The sequence below is a fragment of the Neoarius graeffei genome, chromosome 8, assembly GCF_027579695.1.
Source record: "Neoarius graeffei isolate fNeoGra1 chromosome 8, fNeoGra1.pri, whole genome shotgun sequence".
Lineage (NCBI taxonomy): Eukaryota > Metazoa > Chordata > Actinopteri > Siluriformes > Ariidae > Neoarius > Neoarius graeffei.
In genome coordinates, this window is record NC_083576.1 from 37,222,119 (window position 1) to 37,229,264 (window position 7,146).

Sequence of the window (7,146 nt, forward strand, 5' to 3'; positions counted from 1 at the left end):
ACTTTTATTTTGATGTGCCCATCTTCTGTGTGTTGTATTTTAAGGTCCAAAAATGCTATTGACTGCTCCGTTTCCTCTTCATGTGTGAATTTTATGTTGCCGGTATTGTCTATGGTGTTGAGATGGTCGGTGAGTTGTTGAGTGTGTCCTGTCTTTACTTTTTCCAATATATCATCCACATAACGTTTCCAGAGTGTTGGTCTGTATTCTGCCGGTATTGTAGTGAGTGCTTTCTGCTCCAGGTCTTCCATGAAAAAGGCGCACATTATGGCCGATAGTGGGTCTCCAATGGCAAAACCTTCCTTTTGTCTATATATTGTATTCCTGAATTGAAAGTATATGGATGTGGCGATGAATTGAAGGAGTTGAGTGATGTCTTGTACTGTGAGGTTTGTGTGTTTCTTGAGCGTCCTGTCTGTTTTTAATCTGTCTTGTACTACCTGTATGGTGGCTTCCGTGGGTGTTCTGGTAAAAAGAGATATGACGTCGTGTGATATGAAAACTTCGTCTTGTTGCATTTTGATGTTTTTTAGTTCTTCTGCCAGTTGTTTTGAGTTTTTGCAGTGTTGGTCTGTGAGTCCTAGTAATTGTTTGATTATTTCGGCGAGTGCTTTTGATAGGTTGTATGTCACTGAGCCAATGCTGTCTACTATGGGGCGTAATGGTGTTCCTGGTTTGTGTATTTTTGGTGTACCGTAAATCCTGGGGATGACGTTGGCTGTGGGTACTAGGTGATTGTATGCCTCTTGATCTATTTTATTTTCATCGAGTAGCGGTTTGAGTAGTACCTTGAGTTTCTTTTTCTTGTCTTCGGTTGGGTCTTTTCTTAATTTCTCAAAGGCGTTGTCACTTAGTAATTCCATCATCTTTTTTTCATATTCATCGGTGTCCATGATAACTGTTGTTCTACCTTTGTCTGCTGGGAGGATTGTGATGTCTTTATTTTTTGCTAATGTTCTCATGGCTTTGGCTTCCTGTTTGGTGATGTTGCTGGGTGGTGGTTTGGCCGTTTTCAATATGCCAGCTATTGCATTTCTTAGTGCTGCTTTTTGTCCTTGATCCTGTATTTTTTCACATGCTAATTCAGTTGCCAGAATGAATTCATCGTGAGGTATATTGTTTGGTGTGACAGAGTAGTTGAGTCCTTTTCCTAGTTGTGGCAGCGGGGGCGTGGTCTAGCATCGGTCTGTGACAGGAGGGCGGAGTCAGGGAAGTTAAGTGGCAGAATCACTACACCTGTTGTTAATTGATGTGTTTGTGTGTCTTCCCAGTGACCGCACCCTTTTTAAGGAGAGAGAGCGAGAGCAGAGGGAGCTCTCTCCACAACCAGACGGCTGATGTGTGTGCGTGTGTCTGAGTGTGTGTTTGCAACTGAAAAGTGCAAATAGAAGAGACTTTTGTTAAAACAGTTCTGTTCTGCCGTCCTTCTGCGCTCCACCCACCTACATGGACTGCTACAGTGGTGCTGAAACCCGGGACTCGAGCACAGAAGACAACAGCCCCATGGAGTCCTCCACCTTCGCCGACCTGATCCACGCCCTTGCCACAGCCCAACAGAGCCAGCACCAGACGCTGCTCGCCCTCCGAAAGGAGCAAGAACAACGGTTCGAGGCCCTGGTGCTGGCGCAACAGGAAGATCGTCGGGCGTTCCGGCACCTCCTCGCGTCGGCGGGGTCCACCATCTCCACCGCCGCGGGCCCTTCCCCCCTCACCCTCACGAAGATGGGCCCGCAGGACGACCCCGAGGCATTCTTCACGCTCTTTGAGCAGGTAGCAGAGACCTCGGGGTGGCCGGTAGAACAGCGCGCAGTGCGCCTCCTCCCCCTGCTAACGGGAGAGGCGCAGCTGGCCGCGCTACAGCTCCCCGCCGACCGCTGGCTGGCCTACGCGGACCTTCGCCGGGCCGTCCTCCAGCAGGTGGGACGCACCCCGGAGCAACAACATCAGCGTTTCCGCGCTCTGTGCTTGGAGGAAGTCAGCCGGCCATTCGCGTTTGGCCAGCAACTCCGGGACGCCTGCTGGCGGTGGTTGAGTGCCAACAGCTGCGACGCCGAGGGACTCATCGACCAGGTGGTACTGGAATAGTTCATCGCGCGTCTACCAGCGGGAACCGCAGAGTGGGTCCAGTGCCACCGCCCGGCGTCGCTGGATCAGGCAATCAAGCTGGCGGAGGATCATCTGGCGGCTGTCCCAACGGCAGGACAGCAGACGACCTCTTCTCTTCTCTCCTCTCTCTGCTCCTCCTGTGTCTTCTCCTCGCCCCATTCCCCCACCGTGGAGATGGGGGCTGGCGCCACCTCAGCTGGCCTGCTGCACCCGCGGTGCCCTCCCGTTTCTCCCTTCTGTGTTTGCCTCTCCCCCCCCTCAGGTGAGTGAGCCCCAGAGCACTAGTGCAGAGAGGAAGCCCGGGCCGGTTTGCTGGTGCTGCGGGGAACCGGGCCACCTCCAACAGCAGTGCTCGATAACGGAGGTGGGCGCGGTGGTTCGGATCCCCAACACGCCAGGAGCCGCCCTCGATCGGGCCGGAGCGTATCGCATACCGGTGAGTATCCAAGGGGATACATATCAGGCGTTGGTGGATTCTGGCTGTAATCAGACCTCAATCCACCAAAACCTGGTGCAAGACGAGGCATTGGGGGGAGCACAATTGGTGAAGGTGTTGTGTGTGCACGGGGATGTTCACAACTACCCTTTAGTGTCGGTCCACATTATTTTCAGAGGGGAAAAATTTATAGTGAAGGCGGCGGTTAATCCTCGCCTTACCCACTCTTTAATTTTGGGGACTGATTGGCCGGGATTTTGGGGTTTAATGACACACAGTCAAGAGTGGGTCCTGCCATTTGACAGGGGGAGGTCCCGGTGTCGCTTTGGCGGGAGCAGCTGTCACAGAGCCGTCTACGTCATCTCCGCGCCAGAGTGAGGAGCCGCCGGCTGCTCCTCTCTCTATTGGGGAATCCCTCACAGATTTCCCATTAGAGCAATCGCGAGACGAGACTCTGCAGCATGCTTTTGACCAAGTGAGAGTAATCGATGGTCAAACGCTCCAGCCGAACGCCACCCCGTCCTTCCCCTACTTCGCGATTGTGAAGGATAGATTATACCGAGTGACGCAGGACACTCAAACTAAAGAGCGAGTCATGCAGCTTTTAATTCCGAAGAGCCGCCGGGAATTGGTATTCCAGGCGGCTCACTTTAATCCCATGGCTGGACACTTAGGGCAGGATAAAACACTAGCCCGAATAATGGCCCGATTCTATTGGCCGGGGATTTGCGGCAATGTCTGTAGGTGGTGTATGGCATGCCGCGAATGCCAGTTAGTAAATCCAGCGGCCATTCCAAAAGCGCCTTTGCGCCCTCTACCGTTAATCGAGACCCCGTTCGAAAGAATTGGGATGGATCTCGTCGGGCCATTAGATCGGTCAACACGAGGGTACCGCTTTATATTAGTTCTGGTGGACTATGCAACGCGATACCCGGAAGCAGTGCCTCTTCACAATATCTCAGCACGCAGTATTGCGGAGGCGCTCTTCCGCGTCATCTCCCGAGTTGGAATCCCGAAAGAGATTCTGACTGACCAAGGCACCTCGTTTATGTCACGAACACTGAATGAACTGTATGGGTTATTAGGTATTAAGCCGATCCGTGCCAGCGTTTATCACCCACAAATGGACGGCTTAGTGGAATGGTTTAATCGCACCCTTAAAAACATAATTAAGAAATTTGTAAGTGAGGACGCGCGTAACTGGGATAAATGGCTCGAACCCTTGCTCTTTGCAGTGCAAGAGGTCCCCCAAGCCTCCATGGGGTTCTCCCTGTTTTAATTATTATATGGGCGTAAGCCGCGCGGCATTTTAGACGTGCTGCGAGAAAATTGGGAGGAGGGACCTTCACCAAGCAAAAATGAAATTCAATACGTTATTGACCTGCGTGCAAAACTCCACACACTCACACAACTAACCCAGGAGAATTTGCGGCAGGCCCAAGAATGGCAAACCCGCCTGTACGACAAGGGTACGCGCCTTAGAGAGTTTGCACCGGGAGAGAAAGTACTCATACTGTTGCCCACATCGAGCTCTAAATTAGTCGCCAAGTGGCAAGGACCCTTTGAGGTCACATGGCGAGTCGGGGACGTCGACTATGAGGTGAAGCGAACGGACAGGGGTGGGGCGCTACAGATTTACCACCTCAACCTACTCAAACTCTGGAACGAGGAGGTCCCCGTGGCGTTGGTGTTGGTGGTTCCGGAGAAGGTGGAGCTGGGGCCGGAGGTTCAAAAAGGAACATTAGCATCACGTCCCTCTCCGGTCCCCTGTGGAGACCACCTCTCCCTGACCCAACTCGCGGAGGTTGCCCAGTTGCAGACCGAGTTTTCGGACATGTTCTCACCCCTGCCCAGCTGTACTAACCTCATAGAGCACCACATTGAGATGCCCCCGGGGGTGGTAGTGCGTAGCCACCCTTACAGGTTACCCGAACACAAGAAAAAGGTGGTTCAGGAAGAACTCGAGGCCATGCTCGAAATGGGCATCGTTGAGGAGTCCCACAGTCACTGGAGCAGCCCGGTGGTCTTGGTACCCAAGGCCGATGGGTCGGTCCGGTTCAGTGTGGACTATAGAAAAGTCAACGCGGTGTCTAAATTCAATGCGTACCCAATGCCTCGTATTGATGAGTTGCTCGATCGGCTAGGCATGGCTCGTTTTTACTCGACACTGGATTTAAAAAAGGGTTATTGGCAGATCCCCTTGACTCCATTATCCCGTGAAAAAATGGCCTTTTCCACACCGTTCGGCTTACACCAATTCATCACACTTCCTTTTGGGCTGTTTGGGGTGCCTGCTACGTTTCAGCGGCTGATGGACAGGGTCCTCCGCCCCCACGCCACCTATGCGGCCGCGTACTTAGACGATATCATTATTTATAGTAATGACTGGCCGCGGCACCTACAACACCTGAGGGCCGTCCTTAGGTCGCTGAGGCGGGCAGGTCTCACGGCCAACCCGAAGAAGTGTGCGATTGGGCGGGTGGAAGTATGGTATCTGGGCTTCCACTTGGGCAACGGGCCGGTGCGTCCCCAAATTAACGAGACTGCAGTGATTGCGGCCTGTCCAAGGCCCAAGACCAAAAAGGGGGTGAGACAGTTCCTGGGGCTGGCTGGCTATTATCGTAGGTTTATACCTAATTATTCGGACGTCACCAGCCCGCTGACTGATCTGACTAAAAAGGGGGCACCAGATCCGGTCCAGTGGACGGAGCAATGCCAGCGGGCTTTTTCTAAGGTTAAGGCTGCACTGTGTGGGGGGCCACTTTTACACTCCCCTGACTTTTCTCTCCCCTTTATGTTGCAGACGGATGCATCGGACAGAGGGCTGGGGGCCGTTTTGTCCCAGCAGGTGGAGGGGGAGGATCGCCCCGTCTTGTACATTAGCCACAAGCTGTCGGTGCGTGAGGGGCGCTACAGTACCATCGAGAAGGAGTGCCTGGCGATCAAGTGGGCGGTCCTCGCCCTCCGGTACTACCTGCTGGGATGCCCTTTCACCCTCTGTTCGGACCACGCGCCCCTCCAGTGGCTCCACCTCATGAAGGATGCCAATGCGCGGATCACCCGTTGGTATCTGGCACTCCAACCCTTTAACTTCAAGGTGATCCACAGGCCGGGGGCGCAGATGGTCGTGGCGGACTTCCTCTCCCGTCAAGGGGGGGGGGGGGAGTCGGCTGCGGGCCGGATGGCTGCCCGGCCTGAGTCGGGCGGTGGGGGTATGTGGCAGCGGGGGCGTGGTCCAGCATCGGTCTGTGACAGGAGGGCGTAGTCGGGGAAGTTAAGTGGCAGAATCACAACACCTGTTGTTAATTGATGTGTTTGTGTGTCTTCCCAGTGACCGCACCCTTTTTAAGGAGAGAGAGCGAGAGCAGAGGGAGCTCTCTCCACAACCAGACGGCTGATGTGTGTGCGTGTGTGTGTTTGCAACTGAAAAGTGCAAATAGAAGAGAGTTTTGTTAAAACAGTTCTGTCCTGCCGTCCTTCTGTGCTCCACCCACCTACATGGACTGCTACACTAGTATACTACGTTCTGCTTGTGAGAGTTTTTACGGTACCTTGATATGTTGTGGATCCATTTGTCAATGTGTGCGTGCTCCGGTTCTGCCTTCTTTTTCTGTGTGATGAGTTTGTCCAGTTTGCGGATTTGTCAGGTTTTTGTCTTGGTGAATTCCTGCTCGTGTATGTCTGCCAAATGTCCGTGTATTGCTATTTCCATGTCCTTGTTTTGGGGAAACCGGCGTTTGAAAGCTTCCGTCTCCCTGTGTAGTTCACTGTTGATATTTTTGAGTTTGTCAGTTGTGCACCGTATTCGTTCTTTTACCAGAGTCATCCGCACTTTCCTGATCATCTTTTCCGCGTTTCTGATTGGAATCGGGTTCTTGATATTCAGGCTGGCCGGTATGACTCCTTCATCCCGGCAGCGCAGATTGAACCTCAGGTGGTTCCTGTAGCGTGCCCGTTTTTGCGTCAATCTTTCTAGGCGGCAAAACTCCTTGATGCTTTTATCTACGTAACTTGTTCTTAATTTCTCGATTACGTTCATTATGTCTTATATTAGATATGGTTAGTTTTTTTTCTTTTTTATCAGACATCTAGTTTTAGGTTTGTTTACCTGACATGTTTCGACGTACATAACTGTTGTCTTCCTCAGAGTGTCACCGGATGTTGTTGGTGATGCATCTTATCAGCTGATGTTTCCGAAGGCGTGACCTTCCTGTCTGGTTTGACAGGTCGGTCACGCCTTCTACTGTCTGTCTGTCCCCTGCAAAATGGCACTCCAGGTATGGGAGAGCATGTATGCTCCCTCATCCCGGTTGATGGTCCTCGGGCTCCGCTTTCGGATCTCCATGGCCTCCCTGATCCAGCGCTGATGTTTATTATCTTCTGTGCGGATGACTCTGGCATTCCCCCAGTCCATAATGTGATTTTCTCTTTTGCAATGATCTGTTATGGCTGACTTGTAATTTTCCTGTTGTGCCTTTTCTTTTATTGTTCAGGTTTGTCTTGTAGCTGTCTCCTTTTCACACTCTTTCTTATGTTCATTTTTCCTTGTAAAAAAAGATAAAAAAGATAAAGATTTTTCCTTGATAAAAAAGAAAAAAACTAAC